The sequence below is a fragment of the Rousettus aegyptiacus genome, unplaced genomic scaffold, assembly GCF_014176215.1.
Source record: "Rousettus aegyptiacus isolate mRouAeg1 unplaced genomic scaffold, mRouAeg1.p scaffold_m13_p_11, whole genome shotgun sequence".
NCBI classification, from domain to species: domain Eukaryota; kingdom Metazoa; phylum Chordata; class Mammalia; order Chiroptera; family Pteropodidae; genus Rousettus; species Rousettus aegyptiacus.
In genome coordinates this window covers 34,354,152-34,366,815 of record NW_023416286.1, presented here as the reverse complement: position 1 = coordinate 34,366,815, position 12,664 = coordinate 34,354,152, and the positions used below count along the sequence as shown (strand labels likewise).

The 12,664-nt window shown below is 34.2% G+C and overlaps 1 protein-coding gene and 1 pseudogene across 2 annotated transcripts in view; both read right to left on the bottom strand.

The window, feature by feature from the left end:
* Positions 1-12,664, bottom strand: part of GPM6A (glycoprotein M6A) — a 239,976-nt gene that overhangs the window by 55,494 nt on the left and 171,818 nt on the right. The gene's annotated exons all lie outside the window — the stretch shown is intronic.
* LOC107521390 lies at positions 340-11,981 on the bottom strand (annotated as a pseudogene).

Genomic DNA, 12,664 nt, shown 5'->3' with positions numbered 1-12,664 from the left:
TTCAGTGTTCTAGTTTGGATGACAAATTACATGGTCAACTTATTCTAGAAAATATAGAAACCATCAGATTCCAGCGCTCTCTCCTTTCGGGTGGCAATCATTCAGATCTGCCAGTGCCTTCACTCTTGACCATTCTGATTTTCTTCTACTTCAGAAGTGAACATCCCTTCACTATTGACAAGCGAGATCACCCTACTTACTTAAAGTTAATTCCTCTCCTCCTGATATCTATGGGCTCTCTTTTTAAAAATTTTTATTAGGTTGACATTAGTTAACGAAATCCAGTAAGTTTCAGGTGTACAACTTAATAGTAAGGCATATATATATTGCATTGTGTGTTCACTGCTCATAGTTAGATTTCTTTCTGTCACCACATATCTGACCCCTTTCACCCTATCTACCTCCCCCGATTTTTTGTTTTTTTTTTTTTCATGCACATTCAACTTCTTCTCCCCTGGATTTTTCCATTGGCTTCTGAATGTTCTTACATCTTTTATATTTAAAAAATAAAAATGTAAAAAGCTCTCCCCTATTTTGACATCTCCTAGCAGCTACAGTATGGCTGCTGTCCTAGTCCACTTCTCCCTTTCAGACAAATTGCTTCTGATTGCTACTTATGTATTTGTCTTTTTGTCATCTCCACTTCGCTCTACAAACAACTTCTCCAGTTAGCTTCCCACTGCATCACTACAGTGAAACTGTTTCCCATGATTTCCTATGCTCATTAATGTACGGAATTCAATACCCATCTAAGCTGACCACTGATTGCTCCCCCTCCCTCCTGTTAATGGTTTTATTTGGGCTTCAAGGTCCAACAGTTGTCCGATTTCTTGTCCCCCCCCCCACACACACTGCACTTTCATTTTCACTTATTTAACTTCTATGCCTCTTATGATCTCTACACTTAATGAATGGATACTTCATAAAATAACTTTCTCTGATCCTCCTGACAAGGTCATTTCACTCTAGAAGTGAGGGCTTAAGGATGTATTTGACTCTTTAACATCACTCTGCACAAGGTAGGGTACAGCAGGTATTTGCTCAATGTTGTATGTTTAGTGCCCAGCATAAAGCTTAGCACCAACCAGATGCCCGATAAATATTTGTTAAATGAACAGTTAAAGAATCTGGAAGGCACTATCCCGAGGGTCAATATTAGTTATTAAAACTTGTTTCTGTTCTCAAGAGCGCAGACTAAATGATTGTTATAAAATTAGATCATACATCCCTCTTCTTAAAACCCTCATGGCTCTTCGGTAGACTCAGAGTTAACAGCCAAAGTCCTATATGAAGGTCAGAGGCCTCATAATTTCAGTATCTGTTACCTTCCCAACCTTGTCTTTAACTGACGTAATTCTCACTCACTAAGCTCTGACTCCACTGCCTTGTTGCTCCTCAAACATGACAAGGAAACTCTTGTCTTGAGATTTTGTACTAGCTGCTCCTTATTCCTATAATGCTCTTCCCTCAGATATCTACATGGCTTGTTCTTTCGCCTCTTCAAGTGCTATTTTTTACTGTAGGGCCTATCTTGTTTATCTTTTCTAGAACTCTGACAGTCCCCATTCTTGTCTTTTTTCTAAAGTTATTATTACCTTCAAGTATACCTCTAGTATACTAAATTCCATATTTGTATGTTTCTAGAATGTAAGATCCATAGGGACTTCTTTTTTGTTCACTGCTTATCTGCAGAACCTAGGACAGTGCCTGCCATATAGTACATGCTAAATACATATTTGTAGATCAAATAAAAAACCATTACCATCAGATTAGTCTTCTTTTCTAGCTACTGAGGTGAGAATAAGAGTCTTAACTAATAAATGTTATGTAAATTAAATATATATTTTTAGAAAAATAACATGAATTTCTCTTGCTAGTTGTCAGCGCAAGCCTGTCATTATACTATAGCCAATAAAATCAAACGTTTACCTGCCCTTTGTAACAATAAGAAACAAAAATAAGAACCCAGATAAAAGAAACCAAGACTTTATTTACAGAAGTCACAGATTTGCATATGAACATAAGATAATACAGATGTGATAACAGGCACATTCGCAGGACAATCAAAATGCATGGGGAGCTGGAATAGAAGGCACATCCTGCAGGCTGGACTGCTAGCCTTCCATCTTTAATCTGGGTCTCTTCCGTAATCTTCGCAAATCATAGAGCACTGCAAATTGCCTTAGTCTCATTTTCATGTATAATAAAAGATCATGCTGGATATCGGATGGAACTGGACTAGGCATCAGAAATGTTAAACAGAGTGGGAGTAGAAAACTGATAGATCTAGCTTAAAATGCTAGGCCAGCCACTTACAGGAGTGTGGATTTAAAACAGCTACTTGCCCTTTCTGGAACTCAGTTATTTTTCTTACATAAAACACCCACCTCAGAGTTAAGTTTTTTTTTTTTTTATAGTATAAATTGTAAGTGATAATAAAATTTACTTTCTAATTCAGAGCACTTGTGAGAATAAAAGAAAAGATGTTTTTAATTAGTAAGATTGGACGATAAGTAATCATTGAGATTGCTCTGAGCAGACTGCCCCGAGAAACTGATATATGGTCACCTCAATTAAATGAGACTATGAATCTGAAAAAATCTGGCATCGATCATGTGTTCAACAAATATTTGTTTGAAGAGAGACTCAAATTACAGGCTACAATCGATATACATTACTCGCCTAATTTTGAGTTAGTCACTTAATTTTCATATGTCCATACCTTTTAAAAGAGGGGTATAGATTCTTGTGTGTGTGTGTGTGTGTGTGTGATGCACTTTTTTTTTCATTAAATTTATCTATATAATCTGAAGTAGCAAGGGATTTTGGAGGATTTATACTAGTTTTAGTAAATGGCACATTTATATTACAGCTGATGAGAAATAGTCTATACTGTATTTTCAAAGCTTATACAAACAAAATCATTTGACATGGCATTAGTAGTACCTTTATGTAAGTAACTCAAACACTTAATGTTGCCATTTAAGGTTGCCTTGCACTAGCAGATATTAGGGGAATTTATTGTAATCTCTGTATAATATTCCTTTATATAATTGAAGGTTATCATTAACTCGTCATTTATTTCAGAGAAATATTATGAAGTACTAGGATTTACATTTGTATAGGGATTTGCATTTTGAAGAGATTTCCCATCTCTTAAGCCAATTGCTTCACAAGGATTTCTATGTTATCATCTGCATTTTTTAACCTGAGGAAACTCAGCCATGGAGATATGAACTGATTTGCCTAAGGCCACAAAGACTGCAGTGGCAGAGCTAAGATATAAGCCAGATCTATCAACTGTCAGACCCATGTTAGGGACAGGCAATAAAATGATGAGTTAAACTGATACGCTACTTCCCTCTTGAAGCTTACAGCCCAGAGGCAAAAATGGTTTTTCACTGAATAACATCACCTCTTTATGAAAAAAGAGGCTGCTTGTGAAAGAGATGAAAAAATTGATTATTTTAAAAAGTAAACTCAATTATCCTTTGTTGTTGCTGTTGTCTTACCTGGTTGGGGAGAGATATTCCTTTATTAGAGATTTGACGATCTATAACTTTCCTCCACAAAGCAAATGTTTCTCACAAGTCAGCCTGTGCTCTTTATTTCACTCGCCTGATACCTAATTCATTCATTCTATGTCAAGGAGACCATGAAAAGAATAGGGTGGATACAAAGATCCAGATTAAAAACTAGTCTTGTACCTGCATAGCTTTTTAGCTTGATTGCATGTTTCAGAGTAGTGGGTGGGTACATAGCATAAGCACTTAATTTTGCTTTAAAGGAAACTTAAACTATCTCTAAAATGGCATTTTAATTCCAATTTGAGAATTAGTTTAATTTAGATTAGAACGTTGTCACCCATTATATAATATTAATGACACTCTTATTTAAACTTTCATGTACAACATCTAAATTCCTATAGAGTATGTATGTCATGTTTAATGTTTTGTTATACTCAAAATTTCCCAAACTGAACTTTTATCATCTTCTTCAAATTGACTGTCATTATTCCGAGCTTAAAAAATTAAAATGTGTTTTGACTAAATTCCTCTCTTTTGTTGCCTGCAGTCAATCTGAAGCTAGGTTGTTTTATTATTTTTTGACAAAGGCTTTTTCCTTTAATTCAACATTTCGTGCCATTTTAGCTTGTGACTCTTCAATTTTTATTAAAATTTATGCTCAGAATTACATTCCGTTCTCTTGCCTCCGTTGTTCTTTCCTTGTACACATCCAAATACTCATCCACTAACTGACTTCAGCACCTTCTATTGGTCATTTCCCTAGGCAGAAGGGACACATGTGGGTGCCAATCTTCTTTGTTACTTTTCAAGGTTCTTCAACTTATGTTAAATTATTTTGAATGTAGTCAGTTCCTTACCTAAAAAAAGTTATTGTAATACTTTCAATAGTTAAACCATGCCTTATTCTGTTTATGTAATTTGAAATTTTAACTTTTTGGCAGCCGTTTCTTTCTTGATCCAGGTGAAACCTTTGAGAATAATTTTTTTTTATAAGAACTTCTTCACACTACACACGCTTTTCAATAAGCCAATAAGCAATTATTGAATGCTTCCTTTATAAATGTCATGAAACAATACTTATTTTTGTTCAGAACAATGTAATCTATTTCATTTTTTATATGAGTCACTTACCACAACTTATAATAAATTGTTTTCAAAGTATGCCCTTCTGGAGTTTTCCATCATTCAGTATATTTTGTATTTCTAAAATCTAGAATTAATAGCAATGCTTATTTTTCTGGCAAAAAAAAAATCTATCTATCTATCTATCTATCTATCTATCTATCTATATCTATATCTATAGTCTATAATCTATCTATCTATATATATTCCAGGCACTTGCAGTGTGAAGAGGGGTTAAACAGGAAAACTAAAAACAAATTGACTTAGATTTTCAGAATTTAAAAATCTTAGAGATCATATAAAAAGAAAATTGACTATAGCTACATTCAGATTCAGTCCTACATTCTGTCTAATTTGGGAACCAAGAAGAAGGAGTCGTTATTCCTAATTATTGTTATTAAGTGGTCCATTCTTAGTCCCCAAGGACAAATACACTAATCAAGCTGTGAATGTAATGAATGCACATATGATACCACTGTAAGTTTTTTCACGGATAAAAATTATTAACCAAAAGTAGAACACAAGTTACGAGCCTATATAACAAATAACCATCAGAACTATTTATAAGTCTGAGAACATAAATGGGTCTGGAAAATAAACATAGTGTGCATAAAGTCATTTAAAAATAGAACTGCATAAAAATATAAAGACAGTCACACCTCTTTCTAAACTCAATCTGGTGGATTGCATTCACAAGTTCCCTGAGCCTAAAAGAACGTTGTATTATAGAAAAAATTCTTAGAAGAAGGTATCTATGAATATGAATAAACTAACTTAGAGTCTTGACATATTGGGCTTTTATCTTGCTTATTTCCTTAGATAGACCATCCTGCTAGCAATCGACTGTCTTCTGGTACACCAAATAGTAAAAAATTTATTATTCTTATTATTTTAAATCTTTGAAAATAATTAAAATGCTGCAGTAAAGAAAAGAACATTTTTTCTCTATAAAATTAGTTTTATTTATGTTGTTGAAATAAAAATAAAGCTTAAATAATATCCCCAAACTAAATTTACCAGGTGAAAACTTACAGCGAAACGTAACCTTCAGATTTAACTAGTATGCTTACTAGCATCCTTGTATAAAATCACTTTTTAAAAGCTAGTTATGGACTAATAGTAATATATATAACAAAAAACAAGCACAGATGTGCAAATTACATTAATTACAAGATAAATTTGCATATTGCTTTTGTTAGGAGAGAGTTCTGGTATTCATGGGATTTAGAATAAAAAATGTTATAGGTAAAACTGTCACAAAAAATGCTTTTTCTCTAAAGTAAATTTATTATCAAATGCCTGATTTATGATAAAATAGTTGCAAATATTAATTATTAAAAAAATTACCTTATCCTCACACTGACTTCAGGACAAATTTTACTACTATTGATATTTACATGATGGAATATTAGTTCCTTTTACATTTTTTGTATGAATGCAGAATGAGAAAATAAGCGCCTGTTACAAGCTTATTTATTGCAAATTGTATCTTTATTTTTAAAGTTTAGGACCAAAAAAGTAAAGCATGGGCAATAAGTTTTAATCAATATTTAACAGCATTTACTGAATACCTGGTATATACTGAGTACTCAGCTTTGCATAAGTAAGACTTTATCCATTTTCAAGGTGCTCATAAGCCAGCAAGAAACAACACTAATGAGTTCTGCTACTGGTACCCTGACCTGAGAGCTCCAATGCATCAGATTTCATCCCATTTCTTACCTTTTCACTTGGTGTTCCTCTGCCTTGAATGCAATACCCGGATTTCTACCTGGCTCAGCCCCTGACATTCTTCAAGTCCTTATTCAAATGTGACCTTCTCAGGGAAAGTATCCCTGTCACCTCCCTCCAGTTAGTTAAACTGTAAACTCTCTAACCCCTGGGAACTACCAATTCCTCCTTCCATGCTGTTTAACTGTTTTTTAACTTTGCAGTGATTTCTTTTTAATTGTCTACTTCTGTCTGTCTCTTACCAGCACAATGTCAGTTAAGGGAACAGAGATTTTTGTCTCTTGTTTACTGCTATCCTGTAGCAGCACCTAGGACACTCAGGAACAGTTTCGTCTAACAAACGTTGGGCAGCAAAGGAGGGCTTTTTAGAGAACGTGATATTTTCCATGAGTTTCCGAGGAAATTCATCCTGGCAGGTAGCCTGGGGTGACATTTCTAGGGGGGGAACAATGTAGGATTTTAACCTCCTTTCCTTCCCCTGAGATCGCCAAAAGCAACGTAGAACACCCTCTATTGACTACTTTTAACCACATCAACGAAATTTTCTCAAGTTATCATTGACATTGCTTTCTGAAATGTGTGGGATTCTGCTGCAAATGCCAAAAAAAAAAAAATCATTGTAATATTCTTTCACTAATTTAACAAATATTTGTTGAGTAGCATTGTCCTAATCATTTGAGTAACATAAAGATCCCCGCCCCCACGGGGCTTACAACCTGGAGTATGGAAAAGAGAGTTAACTGGGCATGCATCTTTGGGGGAAGAATGTTTAAAGTAGAGGAAATAGCTCCAGCAATGACCTAAGTAGTTAATCCAAAGAGCAAGACACTCCCTGTTGCTGGACCAAGAGCATGAGGAGAGTGGTATGAGATGAAGCTACAGGAGTTATGATAGCAGGTTGTAAGTGGCCTTGAAGCCATCATAGGAACATTGGCATTTACTTGGCATGAAATGGGGAGAGAATGAAAGGTATTGAGCAGAAAGAGACATAATTTAATGTTTTTAAAGGATTGTCTGGCTAACGATTTTTAACTTGAGCAAACCAAAGGGTGCATTTGCCGTCAACTGAGATGGAAAACTGTTGGATGGGGAGGTTTCAGGAAATAGTGAATTCTGTTTAGGACATGTTTAAGTTTGTGTTATCTATAATATATCTTGCGGAGATATCAGGCAGGCCATTACATGAATGAGTCAAGAGTCTGTGGGAGAGAATTTGAAAAATGTAGTAGGATACATGGTGCTGGAGATAAAAAAGTTAGACTTTCTTCCACCTTCAGGAATCTCACAATATGGCAGGAAAGCAGTGTTTTACCATCACATTCCTAAGTATGCCAGTCTTTCAGAACCAACCAGGGCATAAGCCTCTGCCATTAGTAATGGTGTTCAACTGCAATAATTAATGAGACTTGTTAGAAATAAGTAATCATTGCTGATTAGGATGATAGCAACCTTTCCTTATGAAATATAAATAATTTTTTCCTTTGGAGAAACAAACTATTTTGATAAGCTCCAAAAAATAATTTAGAAATTTGTCACTACAAAATCAATGATGATATTTTAGCCTGGGTATATTCAAATGTAAAGATTCTTTCTGCCCCCTTGGAGGAGGGGGAAGAATAGAAGCACACAGCCTACTAGCTCCTGACCCAACCTTTGCACCACCATCCAGCTACTAGGCCTTTCCAATACTGGGGGTGTGATGAAAGCTTACTTAATTTAAAAATTGCCGCACGAGGGAATAACTTGATAAATGAAAGTCCTTATCACTGACCCAGGCATATAGGAAACATTTGATAAATATAATCATTATTTGCATTTTACAGAGTTCAGAGTAGACTTACAGAAGTCCGTGGCAATGGGAAGGCTGTGACGAACGAACTCCAGGACCACTGACAGCTTAAACGTATATGTAAAATTGAAATAAAGCTTTTTTACAAGAACTTTTCAAGTCCTATTTCTTATTTGGCATCATTTTAGCCAAAAGAAATGAACACAAAGAGGGATCAGCTACGGAGAATAATTAGATTCTAAAAAATGTAACAATTAGAGGAAACAAAATAAAATTGTGAGCTAAAATGTTTATTTCTAATAGGTAAGTCAAATTTTAATTTTTTGTACATTTGAATCTGTTTACCATATCATTTAAAATTATACTGAATTTCTATTATATCAAAAGTAATTGACTCTTTAACTCCTATATATTCAGCAGTCGATTTAATACATTATACTACTTTTAATTATCAACTTTGTGTTGTCTTATTTTTATCGACATTCCTGTATCTTAATGCACATAATAAATTATGTATTTATGAAAGGGTTATCAGCCTATGATAAATATATTATACTAGCACTTGCAATCTTATTTTTTAAAAAAACTACATAAAAATAAAGGATAACAATTCAACAAAATAGGCAACTAGTCTTTCACAAAGTATACTAGCCAGAAAGAATTGACATCTGTCATTCAGTGAAAAAAAATAACTAATATGTTCTCCTCTTTTGACATTAATAGTAATTTCCTCAACTTGTACACCTATATTATTCACACACATTACCTTGAAATTTGGGTAAAGCCCCATGCAAACAAGAAATGGTTATTAATCCCTCTATATATTCCCTTGCAACTGTAAAGTGGTTGCTTAAATCACCTACTTTGGTTCCAAGATACAAGATATAAGAAGCATTCTATGGAAAACATGACAAAGCTATCTATTTTCAACTCTGTCTTCAAAATAATTCAGTTATGGTTTCTAATAGCTATTTGGTAAATAAAGTGGCTTGTGTGCACAGAGTCAGAGTAACACAGGCATATCGCGTACCATTTAAATGTACCCATTATCCATTTTTAAAGTTAGTTAGGAGGGCTCCTCTACAATACTGCTTATGAAAAACTGAACAACAAATGTTAGAAAGAAAACCCGGTACAGATTACTAAATTCAATTCCAACTCCATCTACATTACTCTCATTTTTTTTAGGGAAATAAATTAAAAATGACCATTAGAAACTTTTTTTCCCATGGTCTCAGAGCTCTCAAGGAAAAGGAAGAGCAGGAATTCAAACCCGTCCCCATGCTGGTGTTTCACAGTCACAGAACCTAAACTACTTCAGAGCAAACATCAGTCTTTCCTAAAAATTTTTAATAAATCAGTATTGCACCTCTTCGAAAAACAAAGCATTGCTATTTTAAGAGGAAGTACAGTTTCGTGACGTTCCATAATCAAGTAAAAAAAAATAGAATGTGTCTTATTCAAGCATTATGTAAATAAAATATATGGAGGCAAACGGAATTTATCTCTGGAAGAATGAGCACTGAAATCCAAATTCAAGATATGTCATTATTTAGGAAATAAATAAGTCTCAACACTACTTCGATTGGTTTTTCTCTGGGGTGGAAGAATAGAAAATACTAATAAACAAGTTCACCTTTAGCACTTAAGAATGAAGTGATGTAGCTTCCAGAAAAATGTTAAAAGTAGATGTCATCAATTTGTTTCTTTTTTCCTTTTTTATATAGTTTTATTTTTGTTTACATATTTGCTTATCAATCACTGAATTTCTCGGTTGGGTTCAGGCAACTGAAGAGCCTTTATAAGTAGGTTATATTTTCTAGAACCAATGTATACTGCCAAGCCAGTCTGGAGCAAAATGGGAAATAGTATCTTTCTAAAGACAAGCTTAAAAGTTCTGATCCAGTAGGTTAAGATGTTTCCTTTCTCTGATAGCTGGGCTGACGCATACCCAGCTGCTAGGCCACCATTCATAGGTATAGCCAAGAAAACGGTACAGACCACCAAAAACAAGACCAACGAATCCACTCCGTGTTATGGTACAGGTTTCACAATTCAAATCACCTGTATTCAATGGCAAACTTACAAAACTTACAAAAACTTTGTGAGATGCGTTCAAAAATGGCATCACTGCCATTGGTAGGCCTACAGTTCTAGGAGCCTATGTCACATTTAAGACACACCAAAAAAGACTGCCACAGGGAGCAGTATTAAGTCCAATATATGTTATCTATGTTCGAGCAGATCTCTTTCTGATTCTGGATGTCGGTTAATTTTTCTGGTTATTATGTCAAAAATTTGTTTTTCCTTAACAGTACCAACTAGTTTATGATTTTCCATCTTGAGCCTTATGCTCTCCTCCCAGCAGTTGGTGCTTCCTCTGGTCTTTCTCTACAGCTAAGGCTCACTGCAACCTTTGCTCAAATTGCCCGGGCTCAGCCATCTTTGACTGACACAGGACTCGGCTGGAGCTCTATGTTTCTTAATAACTAGTTCTATAAAGTGATGGCTAAACATTTTGTCTAAGGGGACAGTATTCTGTACTCCCAGTTCAGACACTACTCCACTTATTTTAACCACAAACTTTCAATCCTTTTATTTAAAAATCTTAACAACCAACACGTTTTTTTTTTTTCCCTTAGCGCCAAGTTTCTTGCTTTGCAAGGTCTTCTATGTAATAGAATTTGTTTTTTTCAAATATGTTTAAGAAGCCAATCCATAGGGAAGTCATAATGAAGAGGCATTTAAAAGCAAGGCATTTTTATGTTATGTATTAAAGAAATCCAAAGCCAATTAAAATATAATAAAAGAATTTTAATAATAATGCAAATATATGATTGGACGATGCTGACCTCCCAGAAATAGTTGATGCAACAGAAGATCAGCATTGCCATTCCTCTGTAAAAGGAGATAGTCCACTAATCAAAAAGTCTGAAAATATCCTCTGATTTTTAAAGGACTCCAGGCCAATTATGTCAATGATAGAGTTCACTTGGACATCCATTGTTTTAGGAACATGGCATGAGGTAGGAGGTGCTTACTGCTATGGTGCACTCAAATCCCGAAGTGCCTGTTGGCCACCCCGCTAGTTTGTTCACTGCTCATCGTTGGCATTCACTGACAACTCTTGTGAAAGTGTCAATGTGTCTTGTTGTCAATACTACCATTTTGCTTTCACTGATGGCACTAACTTGAGATAACTCCTCCATATCTTTTCTTGAAATCATGCCAAACAAACTAAATGTAGACATTTAATTAGCAAGCAAAGGCCTCAGCTTTCCTGTATTCTGCACAGTTTCTCTGAAGATGTTTGGAAAAGAAATGGTGAAAGGTAAAATGAGACCAAAGAAATGGGAAAATAAAGTACTCAGAGATGAAATATTCAGCAATCTAGAACAAATTTTAACTTTTTTTTATACTAGACAAGTAACATTTGATAATTAAATACAATCAAACATAATTTTTTAAACTTTGTAATTCTCCACTTAAAACTCAGCAATGTGCTCTTATTGTAAAAAATTTATATGCAGATAATTTGAGTAAGTCAAAGAAATCCCATGAATTTTCATTTCAGATGTATTATACACTCCTATCCTCCCCACACACCATCTGCTATTTGTTTTAGACATAAAAGTTATAGGTGGAGTGGATATTAGATTGATTTTTAAAATCTTAGTTTTAAAAAATCATGGCTCTTTTGCGATTCCATATAAATCTGTGTTTTTTATTATATTTCTTTTAAAAATGCCATTGGGATTTAGATGGGGATTACATTAAATTTGTATATTGCTTTGGGTAATATGGCCATTTTAATTATGTTGATTCTTCCAAATTATGAACATGGAATATCTTTCCATTTCTTTGTGTCTTCTTCAAATTCTTTTATTTATTTATTATTTATTTATTATTATATATTTTTTTACATCTACAGCACCTGGTCTCACTAGGTGGTCTCCCATCCACGAACTAACCAGGCCCAACCCTGCTTTGCTTCTGAGATCAGACAAGATCGGGCACGTTCACTGTGGCATGGCAGTAGACTTCTTCAATTTCTTTTAATAATGTCTTATAGTTTTCAGTGTATATAGGTACTTCACATGTTTGTTAAGTTTACTCCTAGATATTTTACTCTCTTTGTTGGAATTGCAAAGGGAATTTTTTTCACTTCTTTTTCTGAAATTTTATTATTAGTATATAGGAATGCAATGGATTTTTGTACATAAATTTTGTATCCTGCAACTTTATTGTATTTGTTTGTTGTTCTTAAGTTATTTTGTGTGTCTGTAGTCTTTAGAATTTTCTATATAGAGAATTATGTCATCTGCAAAAAGTAACAATTTGATTTCTTCATTCCCAATTTGGATGCCTTTTATTTCTTTCTCTTACTTGACTGTTCTAGCTAGGACTTTCAATATTATATTGAATTTGTACAGAATCATAAAAGACCCCAAAGAGCCAAAGCAATCTTGAGAAAAAAAGAACAAGGCCATTGGTA